At 42.4% G+C, this 13,991-nt stretch overlaps 1 protein-coding gene and 1 pseudogene across 2 annotated transcripts in view; one reads left to right on the top strand and one right to left on the bottom strand.

The window, feature by feature from the left end:
- The window catches only part of TLN2 (talin 2), a 210,054-nt gene that overhangs the window by 35,310 nt on the left and 160,753 nt on the right, over positions 1–13,991 (top strand). For both annotated transcript variants that reach the window (XM_044279820.1, XM_044279819.1), the window contains exon 2: positions 13,714–13,746. The gene's annotated coding sequence lies outside the window, so the exon portion shown is untranslated. The remainder of the gene's footprint in view (positions 1–13,713; positions 13,747–13,991) is intronic.
- LOC122929766 lies at positions 8,312–8,498 on the bottom strand (annotated as a pseudogene).

Genomic DNA, 13,991 nt, shown 5'->3' with positions numbered 1-13,991 from the left:
TGCCACCAATGATTAATACTGGGGAGGGAGGGGGGGGTTGCGTTACCAGAGGGGGCAGGCAGATCAGAGGCTGGGGGGAGGGGGGGCAGATCAGAGGCTGGAGGGAGGGGGGGGGCAGATCAGAGGCTGGAGGGAGGGGGGGCAGATCAGAGGCTGGAGGGAGGGGGGAGAGGCAGATCAGAGGCTGGAGGGAGGGGGGAGAGGCAGATCAGAGGCTGGAGGGAGGGGGGAGAGGCAGATCAGAGGCTGGAGGGAGGGGGGAGAGGCAGATCAGAGGCTGGAGGGAGGGGGGAGAGGCAGATCAGAGGCTGGAGGGAGGGGGGAGAGGCAGATCAGAGGCTGGAGGGAGGGGGGAGAGGCAGATCAGAGGCTGGAGGGAGGGGGGAGAGGCAGATCAGAGGCTGGAGGGAGGGGGGAGAGGCAGATCAGAGGCTGGGGGGGGAGAGGCAGATCAGAGGCTGGGGGGGGGGAGAGGCAGATCAGAGGCTGGGGGGGGAGAGGCAGATCAGAGGCTGGGGGGAGGCAGATGGAGAGAGAGTGGTTAATGGAGGCTGCAAGCACCACCTTGGCATGTATAAAGTTATTGGTTTAGAGAGGGGTTAATGAAGGCACCTCCAAGGTGCTTTCATTAACCTCTGCAAACCAATAACTTTATACCTGCCTAATGCCAAGGTGCTTCCATTAACCCCTCCAAACCCAATGGGCATGTATAAAGTTATTGGTTTGGAGGGGTTAATGGAAGCACCTTGGCATTAGGCATGTATAAAGTTATTAACCCCTTCAAACCAATAACTTTATACATACCTAATTACGTACGTTATTTTAAGTAGCTTTTTCTTATTAGATTACTCGATGAATCGAGAAATATAATCGATAGAATACTCGATTACAAAAATATTCGTTTACTGCAGCCCTAGCTGTTATCACTAAAGGAAAATATAGGTACCTCTTCTGTAATTTTTGTAAAATATTAAGAAACAGTGGAGGCTGGGGTTAGGCTACTTTCACACTAGCGTTCGGGCGGATCCGTTCTGAACGGATCCGCTCATGTTAATGCAGACGGAGGCTCCGTTCAGTACGGATCCGTCTGGATTAATAACTTTAAAAAAATTCGCAAGTGCGCAAGTAGCCTGCGCGGATCCGTTCAGACTTTCAATGTAAAGTCAATGGGGGACGGATCCGCTTGAAGATTGAGTCAATTGGTGACATCTTCAAGCGGATCCGTTCCCATTGACTTACATTGTAAGTCTGAACGGATCCGCACGCCTCCGCACGGCCAGGCGGACACCCGAACGCTGCAAGCAGCGTTCAGCTGTCCGCCTGTCCGTGCGGAGGCGAGCGGAGCGGAGGCTGAACGCCGCCAGACTGATGCAGTCTGAGCGGATCCGCTCCATTCAGACTGCATCAGGGCTGGACGGCTGCGTTCGGGTCCGCTCGTGAGCTCCTTCAAACGGAGCTCACGAGCGGACCGACGAACGCTAGTGTGAAAGTAGCCTTAGTGAGGAAAGTAAGGAGACGATTGGGCAGAACTGTACACCGATAAAAAAATAGAACTGTTGGTAACAAGAACTTGTTACATACAAACATCAACCAAGGTAATCCCAAAATCCTAGATATTCACTTTACAGGTAATAGTAATTTAAAATGTATTTTCACAAATGCCAGAAGTCTAGCTAGCAAAATGGTGGAGCTGGAGTCTATGGTACTAGAAGAACACATAGATGTAGTTGGTGTGGCTGAGACATGGTTGGATTCTTCACATGACTGGGCTAGAAATATTAAGGGTTTTACACTATTTAGGAAAGATAGGGTCAATAGAAAAGGTGGTGGTGTGTGCCTGTATGTGAGGAGTTATCTGAAGACAAGTGTGAAAGAGGCAATTGTGGGTGGAAGTTTCAAGGGATATAAACACTGAAAGAAAAAAAATACTTGGTGTAATCTATAGACCCCCCTAACATCACAGAGGAGATAGAAATGCAACTGTATAATGAAATGGAGCGGGCTGCACAGGCTGGTACAGTGCTCATAATGGGAGATTTTAACTTTCCAGACATTGACTGGGGACATAATTCTGCCTCAACCGCAAAGGGGAGAAAATTCCTCAACTTGCTGCAGGACCAGTTTGTAGAAGCTCCCACTAGGGGCAATGCTCTGTTGGATCTGGTAATTTCTAATGATGCAGAGCTAGTTGGAAATGTTACTGTTCGATAAACACTAGGTAACAGTGACCACAACATAATTATATTCCCCCTAAACTATAAAAAACTAACTCTGTCAGGCAGAGCAGACACTGAATTTCAAAAAGGCTAATTTCCCTGGGTTGAGGGCATTTCAGGGCATAGACTAGGAGCAGCTACTGTCACATAATAATACTGAGGATGAATGTGAGAGCTTTAAATCCACAGTAATTGCATAAAAAAATGTATTCCTTTAGGTAACAAGTATAAATGGCTAAAATGACCCCCCCCCCCCCCCATAACAAACCAAAAAAAAACGTACAGCTACTGTAAAAAGGCCAATAAAAGGCAAAGGGCTTTTAAAAAATACAAATCTGAGGTGGTCAGCTGTAGCATTTGAAGATTACAAAGGGCTTAATAAAATCTGTAAAAAGGAGATAAAATTAGCAAAAATACAAAACAGCAGGTGGCAAAAGAGAACAAAACAAATCCCCCCAAAATTCTTTAAATGTATAAATGCTAAAAAACCAAGGTCCAAGCAGGTAGGTCCCCTAAATAATGGTAAAGTAAGGGTAGTCACTGAAGATAAGGAAAAAGCAGAGTTACTAAATGTTTTGTATATACAGAGCTAAAAATATAAATAAGAGAAAGGAGCTGATATCTGTGGTGCTGGGGCTGTTAGCCAATTTGAGTATATTACTGGATGTACTAACTATAGATATGGTCCAAGACAAGTTAAATAGGGCAATTGTGAACAAGGCTCAGGGTCCAGATGGATTACACCCAAGAGTGCTTAAAGAGCTCAGTTCAGTCATTGCTGTGCCCCGGTTTATAGTTTTTAAAGATTCTCTGGGTACTGGTACGGTCCCAAGTGATTGACGCAAGGCTAATGTGGTGCCCATATTCAAAAAAGGATCTAGGTCCTCCGCAGGTAATTATAGACTAGTTCGTTTAACTTCTGTTGTGGGAAAAATGTTTGAAGGACTCTTAAGGGACTATATACAGGAGTATGTGACTGTAAATAATATTATAAGTGATAACCAGCATGGGTTTACCAAGGACAGAAGTTGTCAGACTAACCTGATTTGTTTTTATGAGGAGGTGAGTAGTAGCCTGGACAGAGGGGTGGATGTGGATCTAGTGGTTCTGGATTTTGCAAAGTCTTTTGATACTGTCCCTCATAGATGTTTAATAGTAAAAATAAGGTCTATAGCAGGCATGGCCAACCTGTGGCTCTTCAGCTGTTGTATAACTACAACTCCCACTATGCCCTGCTGTAGGCTGCTAACTGTAGGCAGTCTGGGGATGCTGGGAGTTGTAATTTTGCAACAGCTGGAGAGCCACAGGTTGGCCATCCCTGTTCTATAGGCTTGGAAAGTATAGTTTGTAATTGGATTGAAAACTGTCTGAAGTACCGTGTCCAGAGAGTTGTGGTCAATGATTCCTATTCAGAATGGTCCCAGGTTATAAGTGGTGTACCCCAAGGTTCAGTGCTGGGCCCTTTATTATTTAATTTATTTATTTAATAATGATATCAAGGACGGGATTAATAGCACAATTTCTATTTTTGCAGTTGATGGCATCAACTTGGCAAATGAGGTTCAATGTGGATAAATGAAAAGTTATGCATCTTGGTAGTAATAATCTCTGTGCTTCATATGTCCTAGGTGATGTAACACTGGGAGAGTCTCTTAAAGGATTTGGGTATCCTTGTAGATGGTAGATTAAATAACAGCATATAATGTCAATCAGCTGCTTCTAAGGCCACCAGGATACTGTCATGCATTAAACGAGGCATGGACTCACGGGGCAGGGATGTAATGCTGCCACTTTACAAAGCGTTGGTGCGGCCTCATCTGGAACATGCAGTTCAGTTCTGGGCACCAGTACATGGAAAGGATGCACTGCAGCTGGAAAAAGTACAGAGGAGAGCGACTAAACTGATAAGGGGCATGGAGGGTCTTGGTTATGAAGAAAGATTAAAAGAATTGAATTTATTTAGTCTTGAAAAGAGACTAAGGGGGGACATGATTAATCAATACAAATATATGACTGGGCCATACAAAAATACGGTGAAAAACTGTTCCTTGTAAAATGCCATCAAAAGACAAGGGGCACTGCCTAGAAATCTGAGTCTCACTTCCTTTGCCGTTGCCTTAAAGGGGTTTTCCGATAATTATTTTTTATGAGGTTCCGGCAGCATGGCCATGCTAGAAAACCCCTATAAAGTGTACCACGATCAGAGCCAGCTATTAAGATCAAGGTTTAAAGAGAAAGCCTATCCCAAACAGGCTCTTTCAGCATCCTGTCAGAGGGCTAGAAAACATACTCAAGAAACGTGCCTACTACCAAAGGTCACCACAGCTTGTAATGTCTACAATCGCTTTTGGAAAAACATTGGTCGAATTTACTGGATGATCCTTTTGTGAATAAAGTCCTTCCCAATAGACCATGGATTGCCTATCGGAGACCACAAATGCATAAATATATGGACTGCGGTAGGTAGGCAGGACGGATGACAGAATCCCTCAGGGAGAGGGTTAGTAAAGCACAGCTGGAATGTAACCCTGGTTTACTGGAAATGTAGTGGGAGAGATTTATCAAAACTGGTGGAAATGAAAACTGGCTTAGTTGCCCATAGCAACCAGTGAGATTCCACCTTTCACTTTTCAGAACTTTTTGGGAAAATTAAAGGCTCAATCTGATTGGTTGCTAGGGACAATTGAGCCAGTTTTTCTTTGCAGCAGTCTTGATAAATTTTCCCCAGTGTCTGTAGACATGCACTTCAGTGATTCCCCCCCCCCCCCCCCCCATTTTCCGTCACAGCGATAGAAAGTATTTCTGCATAGTCTTTTGTGTAAAAAAAAAGAAATGTTTTGGATATTTAAGCTGCAGAGTATATGAATGCCTTGAAAGTAGTTTCTAATTAAACCTCGATGTGTACCCTTTTTATTTTTATCTAATTATCTGTATTTATTATCCATTTATGTTACCAACATCATATATTTTATTTCCTTTTTTATAGATTTTTTTTTTTTTTTTTAATTTATTATTTTTTATATACACCTAAAGTCCTACTCTCTGGGGGACATTTATCATGTACCAATATTCCGTGCACCTCATCTGAAATTATGATAAATGTGGTGGCGCCACCGGCCCCATCCCCTCCTTGTCCTCACCACTCCCACTTTTGGGAAAGTGACTAGGCTGCTAGAGAAATGCAAAACATTTTCATGCAAGTTGCATTGAAAAAGTCACAAACGCGCACTTTGCGACTTTTTCACGCCACAAATGTGGTGTAGCCTCATGATGAATCTACCCTTTTGTCCCTATTTGTTCACTTATTGAAGATTTCATTTAATTTCATTTACACCAGTTTTTATTTTATTTTTATATTTCATATTTAATATATTATATGCATATTTACATAGACTTCTCATATTTTTTATACTAGCACCCTTGGTTTCATAATTATAAAGTTCACTCTCTCTATATGTTTTGCTTCTGCCCACCTAGCCGTTCTCAGCCAATCAGGTTTATTCATTTCATTTTCCTACCCCTCAATTCCTTCCACATTATGCCTCCACACACAAGCTCCACAGATCTTAGCACAAATTATTTTATGTTCATTTCATTAGTTTGTTAGGTCCTAACAGGCTCCCGCCTGGTTCCCTTGATGCAAGCGCCCACCGGTTACCTAGCATCTCCCATTGTTTCCATCCCCTATCCGAGCCCTCTTCTAGCCCTGGGATTGACATATGCCCACAATAATAATTTCCTTCCCTTTTTAATGGGTTAGTTTGTTTTTGATGTATTTATTTATTGCTATAATCTATTGTCTATTTTTTTTATTCTGCTATATCATCATCATTTACATTATTGATTACTCACGTTTATTGAATTTCACCTGCCCCTCCCAAATAAAGGGGTGTGTGCTCATCATTTTTGGCGCCAATTTGTTTTTAAATGTCTGTATCATGCTATTTTGATCACTTTCTTGTCTGTTGTAACTTGAAGCAGGGGCCCTGGAGCTCTGAAACACATTTTTATTAGACTATAATAAACTCTTATGAAGCTTTCAGCAGTTGGATTGCTTCCATCACTGGTCTGCGCCATCCGGTGTCCTTCAGTACAGTGGTGACCACAGCGTCCTCTCCGAGTGGATTCTTTGCTCAGCCTGGACGTGACCTGAAATCTGTTTCCCGGGCGGTGTTGACACTGCAGCAACCACTACACCATATAAGCCTAGATTAGTGTTGTGCCTAATTTTGTCAGCCAAATAAAGTGAGCCTTCATTATTACAGTCCCATACCCAGTGCGCTTAATTATTTTCCTTATGAGCGCCTTTTTGCCCTTTTTGTCTATGCTGTACCTATAGGCTTCTGACACTTAAATCCAATACAGCTCACAGATGGCTAGTGCAGTATTCTCACCGTAAAATACTAAGGTCTTGAAGTAATGAGTAATATAAATAATGGCCGATCCTTTTTACTGTTATCACATTCTACTTTTGCTACTCTTCATTCATTATAGCTATTCTCTGTTCTTCTTTAAAGCTGGCGTTTATTGGCAACATTATCCATACTTCATGGCTGGAGAGTTCCCAAGTACCAGTCAACCACTCTGCCTGGAAAAAAAAAGCTGCTGGCACCCAACCCGTGGGAGTGATTTTGAATGTCAGTGGATGCAAATTGTGTACCTAAAAAGATGCTACTGACTACTAGATTTCTTCTGAAAGGCTCCTTAATCCTCCATTCGTTATTCCACCCATGCCTGGGGTAATAACATACTGGCTACAGAAACTCTAAATGCGATCTAGTTAGACAGCCGTTTAGGTTTTGGTATAGTGTGGGTTATCAAGCTTTACTAAAGGTCCTTTTACCCAGTCCGAAGATCGTACGAACGCTCCTACAAACATTCATTCCCAATCGTTGCCCTATTTAAACATGCCCAGCGATCAGCCGCTTGTTTGTTATGTGGGGGACAAAAATGATAATTTGTCGGCAGCTTTCACACACGGTGAGCCATGGCCACCTGTGACCAGTTCATCTGTTGTCTTTTCTTGTGCCGTTTTGGTAGGTACTAACCACTGTATACCAGGAACACCTCAGAAGACCTACCAAGTTGTAAATGCTCTGGCCTTGCTGTCTGCTGTAAGGGGATCAATGTATGGTCCATCTGGCATCTCCATATGCCCTTATAAGGCAAAAGGAAAATAATCCATTTTCAAATTTTCCTTTATTGTAATCCATTGGCATTATAGATGGCTGTATAATTTGGTGTATGCCTTTTGTGTGTAATATTTATAGATCTACTTTCATCTGATTTCTACAACTTTTAAGGTGGTTTACAAGGAACGTTTAGGTTCTGCTGTTCAGCTGTGCCTTGCGAATATTTCAGCATATTAATGTTTCTGGGAATCTACATGCCAGAACTCATAGCATGGTAGATCTCTAGAATGCTTTGAGTTCGGGTCAGTAGACCTGTGGCTGGGACACTTGTCCATAATATAAGCACATAAATGTTCTCATAATACACATGCAAGTGGACAGCATGGTGGCTCAGTGGTTAGCACTGCTGCCTTGCAGTGCTGGGGTCCTAGGTTCCAATCCGACCAATGACATCTTCTTGGAGTTTGCATGTTCTCCCTGTGTTTTTGTAGGGGTTTCCTGCAGGTATTTCGGGTCTCCTCCCACACTTCAAAGATAGGGAACTTAGATTGTGCTCTCCACTGGAGACAGCAAGCAATGATAATGTCTGTAAAGCATGCGCAATAGGTCAGCGCTGCATACCGTAAGTGAGTAAAATAAATGCATGAGAAAGTGTTCTGCTAAGGATTTAAAATTTGTCACAGATGTACAACACAAGGAGCATGCCCTAAAAAAGGACAGAATATTTGAAAATCCCTTGTTTGGTCTGAATATGTACTTAAAAACCACACACACGAAATTTGCCTTTTTGGACATGGCCCAAAAAAAATAATAAATAGATTTTTTTTTTATCTCTTCTGTGTTTGGAAGCACTAAAGTTCAAGCTTCAATTCTGGTAAATCAGCCTCTTGATATTGTATCTGCTTTACTATCCTGTAGTATATACTGTTTGTGTTTAGTGCTACCGATAATAAGACCCTAATCACCATTCAGCTTGTGAACTCTCCCTTCACCCCTCCATAATGAAGATGGAGAACAATCGGCAGCTACAATGAAGCCGGACGGAGAGCTCTCTTCCAGCTCCTCCTCATGGTTGGTGAGCTCAGACACTTTCCAGTGCATTTCCAAAGGCTAAAATACAGCGGAGATACTGGGAGGAACAAATGAGCCTGATGTGCCATTCCACTGTGTATTCTCTATCTGGCAGGCTCTTCTCTATGAGGTCATATGCCCCATTTCCACCCAAATTCCTGTCATAAAGTTTCAGATCCTCCTTTTTTATTTATTTATTTATTTTCTTCTTCAAAGTAATGTAACCTGAATGAGCTCCCCTCCCCCGTATAATACCACTGCATCGTTATTTATAGGCATGATGTTTAGCTCTAGCTTTTTGGAGACTTTTCGTTATTTTTCAGATCTGGATGGTGGATTTGGTCAAGTGGTTCAATCTATTATCAGACAATATTGACTGTACCAGGAAAGATATGGCTATTGTACATTTTTGACTTCCAGCAGGGAGGATTTATCAGTAGGGTAATTTTGAAAATCTGTTTTACTTGAGTCTGCTTTTTGTAAACTGTGCTAAACTTGTTGCACGTTATTTGATAAATTTTTGGCGCGTTTTTATAAAATTGACTTGTCTGGAGATATTACTCCATTTTGTATATAACTCGCTTACTTGATTGAAATTGTGGCCTTTTTTTTAAAGTGTTTTTTTGAGCAGTTTAATTTTGATGGGTCAATCAATATCTGATCAGTGGAGGTCCAGCTGTTTGAAGAGCTCACGGAAATGCTGCGTTCTTCTTGCGCTTTACTAAGCACAGCGCCATAAATTGTAGAGTGGCTGTTCTTGGTATTTGAGCTCAGGCCCATTCACTTTAGTGAATTTGGTGGGCCATAGGACCCACACATGCCGCCACTCTATTCACTACTATGGGACTTCAGAAAATAGGAAAGTCCCTTAGCAGTGCATGCGCGGCTTGCTTTCCTTTTAACTTTGGGACCCTGTTCATGAATTAGGCATTGGACCTACCTACGCCTGTCAGACATTCACGGCATATCCTGTCTATATGCCGTAAATGTCCAGATGAGGATTTCCCTTAATTTCTAGCTCTTCAGATGTTACTCCTGCTTCTACACCGTCTTTACCGGAGTAAGGGTACTTTCACACTAGCGTTATTCTTTTCCGGCATAGAGTTCCGTCAAAAGGGCTCTATGCCGGAAAAGAACAGATCAAGCATATCACAATGCATTTTGAATGGATAGAAATCCGTTCAGTTTGCATCAGTATGCCTTCCGTTCAGTCACTGCGGTATTATGTCCGTCCAAAATGCCTGATTCCCATTGACTTGCATTATTCCTGGATACGGCATTGCAAAACAGAAAAAATTTGAAAAAGACTGCAAGATGGATCCATCCATCTGCATGACAAGTGGAGAGACTGATCAGTTCTTGCAATGCATTTGTAGACAGATCCGCACCCGGATCAGTCTACAAATGCTGCCAGTTGTCACACTGATCGGCAGATCCGGCAAGCAGCTCCGACGACAGAACTGCCTGCCGGATCACACTAAGGCTAGTGTGAAAGTACCCTAAGGCTGAGACTATTTTTGCGACTTTTTTTAAAAAAAATTACAAATTAACCTAGGGATCCATGTTCACTTTGTAGTGAATAAGCACAAAAATGGACAAATCGCTACTTTTTGACACCAGAGCTTGTCTTTTTTTAAATTCCGTTTTTTGGGTACTAGCTGGTATAGACTATGTGTGGAATTCCAGAGGGAGAATAGATGTCTTCTGCTGTATAGCTGGCACTACTGGATGCCATGTTCGCTGTTATCCATACAAACTGCAAATGTCTGTAGTGACACATAATACACAAATGTTACCCAGGAGACCTCCGCAGTGGAATGCAGAGATTTTGTTTTCCTTAAGGAGACCCTGGTCCAACTCTCCCATCATTCATAGTCCTGTGTCCTAAGAAAAATCCTTGACATATTTTACCAGCTGAACTCCGCTCATGAGTAGAAACTAGGAGCTGAGTGTGGGGGACAAGCATTGGGCTCTGTGTATTTTTTCATCAGATTAATATCCGGTTTAAGCAGAGCCAAGTGCTATTTCAAATGCTGCCTGTGTTCATTGCTATCTCATCAGCCGTGGCGAGCTCAGATTGCAACTCTTTTTTTGGCTTTGTGTCCCTTAAGGCCAGCGCTTTACTTTTCAGCGCATACTTGCATGCACTGCCAAATGTATTAAGACTATATAAAAGGAGCTAAAACTGCTGGTTGATGAGGCTGTTATCTCTGTTGGTTTGCCTTATGTGCTGTGAAGGATTGAGAAAGAAATGGCACTTGAAGTGTAATTAAGAACCAATGTCTCAAACATATTGACTGTCCTTCCTCAGGCTTTTTGCACATAATGACATGTGACACTCAAGCTATGGAACGGGATACAGAAGTAACAGGCCTCTTATGTACACTGTTCGCCTGGAGCCTAATAGTTGGCAGCACTATAATGATTTTAAGGGAGGGTTTCCTGGATTGATGACCTATCCTAAGGATAAGTCGCCAATATCAGATTTGTGGGGGTCTGACAACTGGCACCCCATTGATCAGCTGTTTCAAAGGGCCACAGCGCTCAGGTAAGAACTGTGGCCTTTTCATTGTATATCAGCTGATTTGCGAGAGTGCCAGGGGTTGGACCCAAATAATCTAAAACTGATGACCTATCCTAAGGGTCTTCTGATTGTGGCAAGTTTATCCCCTACCCACAGAATAGGGGATAATTTATTAGATTAATGGAGGACTCCCATAATCACGAGAATGAAGACCCTCTACTCGTCGGGCCCCCCTAAATGAACTGAGTGGCAGGTCGAGTTTCGGCAATGCTGCTTTATTAAACACTGCGTGAGTTCTGCAGATAGCCGAGTACAGCGCCATTTCCGGAACTCCCATAGAGATTAATAGATGGTGACAGTGCCCATGCCCAACCTCCTGCTTCATTAATTTCATGGGTCTCCAAGGGGTACAGTACCTCTGTTCTCATGATCCATGGGGATCCCAGCAGTAGGACCCCCAATCTAATAGTTTTCACCTGTCCTGTGGATAAGGGATAACTTGTTTCAACTGGAATATCCTTTTAAGTCCTGGACCTCTATAAAAAGAAGTCTGTCAGCAGTTTTATCGATACCAAACTGCTGATCGTCATAGGTAGAGGCCAGGAATACATACCTTGGTCTTAGTGGCCATGGTTCTTAAAAAGGCACAACTGGCACTGCTGCTGCAAGTGCGCAGGCTTCAGTGCTTCAAACTCAGTGTATGAGTTGCTCCACAACGCCGGATCCCTGTTGACTATGACTGGATCTGGTGGTGATCCAGCCTCTTTCCGGCATAAATGCCGGGTTTTGGACAGACAAATACTGCTGCATACAGCGGTTCTTGTCCGCCCAATAGTCGGCATTTATGCTGGATCAGGCTGCCGAATCTTCTCTAAAGGAGATGTGAACATAGCCTGAGTTGACTACACCCTCTAAAACCAAGGACAAGGAGTTATGACCTCCTCCTCTGCCCATGTCTTTCAGCAGCTTTCTCGCAAAAAAACAAAACAAAACTGCTTACAGCAGTTAATATTTAATATAACCTATTTAATATAACCTATTTATTAATAGGTTTCAATTAAAAATGTTCTTAGTTTGGCTCCTGCAGCTTCAGTGTTTTCCACTAAGTAACCAGCTGCAGAAAGAAAGCTGTTCTGTGATAAATCCATGCCTGACGACTCATCTCGTAACCCATCTAAATCCATAATAGAAAGGGTCCAAAGGTGTCGATAGCCTTTACAGGTTGCAAATAAACTGATAGGCCTATTTTCATCTCTTGATATGGGTGTAATGTCTAAGCACACTATACGTAAATTACTTCTCTTAAAGTGGATTTAGAGGGGACAATTCTGCAGCCGGCCGCTCGCTCAATAAAGGAGACGTCCGAATTTAGAAAAGTAGTAAGAGATGTCCTGCACCGAGATAAATAAAAATCTTCAGTCTTTATTTCATAAATTTTAAAAAATGCTGTTTCTTCACATAGATGATCGTGATGCCACCAATGCGTTTTGATCTATACGCTCTTAATCATGATTAAGATCGTATAGATCGAAACGCGTTGGTGGCGTCACCATCATCTATGTTAAGAAACTGCATTGTTTTAAATTTATGAAATAAAGACTGAAGATTTTTATTTATCTCGGTGCAGGACATCTCTTACTACTTTTCTGGATTTGTACGGACTGGACCGGGTACTTGCACGAGACACCATATGCGGAGGTGCTGGCTTACTCTTCTAATCGTTATGAGACTTCTGCATTTACATGTAGAGATCCTCTTCACTGTATGAGGACGAGGGATGACTCTTGTGAATGACAGGATCAGCGGCAGATTGAGAATGACCATTAGCAGGAACAGTCATTACCGATAATCTGCCCAATTCCTGGGCCATCTAAATGCACCTATAGGCCTCTTTCACACTACCGTATGGCTATTTCTGTGTTTTGTTGTGTTTCCATTTTGGTTCCGTTTTTCCGTATGGCATATACAGTAATTACATAGAACAAATTGGGCTGGGCATAACATTTTCAATAGATGGTTCCGCAAAAAACGGAACGAATACGGATGCATTTCCGTATGCATTAAGTTTTTTTTTGCGGACCCATTGACTTTAATAGAGCCACGGAACGTGATTTGCGGCCAAATATAGGACATGTTCTATCTTTGCACGGAACGGAGATACAGAAACACGGAAACGGAATGCATACGGAGTACATTCCGGTTTTTTTGCAGACCCGTTGAAATGAATGGTTCCGTATACGGAGAGCAAAAACGGCCTGCAAAACGGGAAAAAAACGGTAGTGTGAAAGAGGCCTTAGTCTGATTTAGGGCTCATGAAAACGACCATATGTATTTTTGGGTCATTTCCAGAACAGAACAGACACTGACAAAAAATATGTTTGTGTGCATGAGCACTTAACCCTGTCTAGCAGTTAGAGAGGCTCACACGTGGTAGTTTTATTTGTTGGAGGTTGTGAGTTTTTAGTAAGAGGCAGGATATGCCAATTACAGAAAGCATGAGTTAACTTTCACGCCAATTGGGTAGTTTTTGAAGCTAAACCTAGGAGTAGATTTAGAAAATAGAGACTTAGAATCATTCTTAATTTTCCTCAATTTACAATCTTCCCCTGACATTGGCTTTAAAAACTGCACCATGAGAACAGCATGACAGGGAAACATATATTGGGTTAAAGTGCATAATTGGCTCATCTTCTCCTATGTTCACATTGTCGTCCTTGCTACAGGTAACAAAACTATTCTAAAATCGATATTTTTTTATTTTATTCCATAGGTCTGTTAATTGGACAGACTCCACTTCCTAAAGGTATGTAATATTTAGCATTCTTGATTGATTGGTGAAATAGCATCTGTCAGCATGATCAACTCTATTAAACCAGGTATATTGCCTTTTAGGCTCCATTCACACGTCCGCAATGTGTTTTGCGGATACACGGAGCCACGGATCCGCAAAACACGGAAAGCGGCAATGTGCATTCCGTATTTTGCGGACCACACATTGCCGGCACTAATAGAATATGCCTGTTCTTGTCCTCAATTGCGGACAAGAAT

Source organism: Bufo gargarizans, chromosome 2, assembly GCF_014858855.1.
Source record: "Bufo gargarizans isolate SCDJY-AF-19 chromosome 2, ASM1485885v1, whole genome shotgun sequence".
Taxonomy (NCBI): Eukaryota; Metazoa; Chordata; class Amphibia; order Anura; family Bufonidae; genus Bufo; species Bufo gargarizans.
This window is presented reverse-complemented; position numbering and strand designations above follow the sequence as displayed.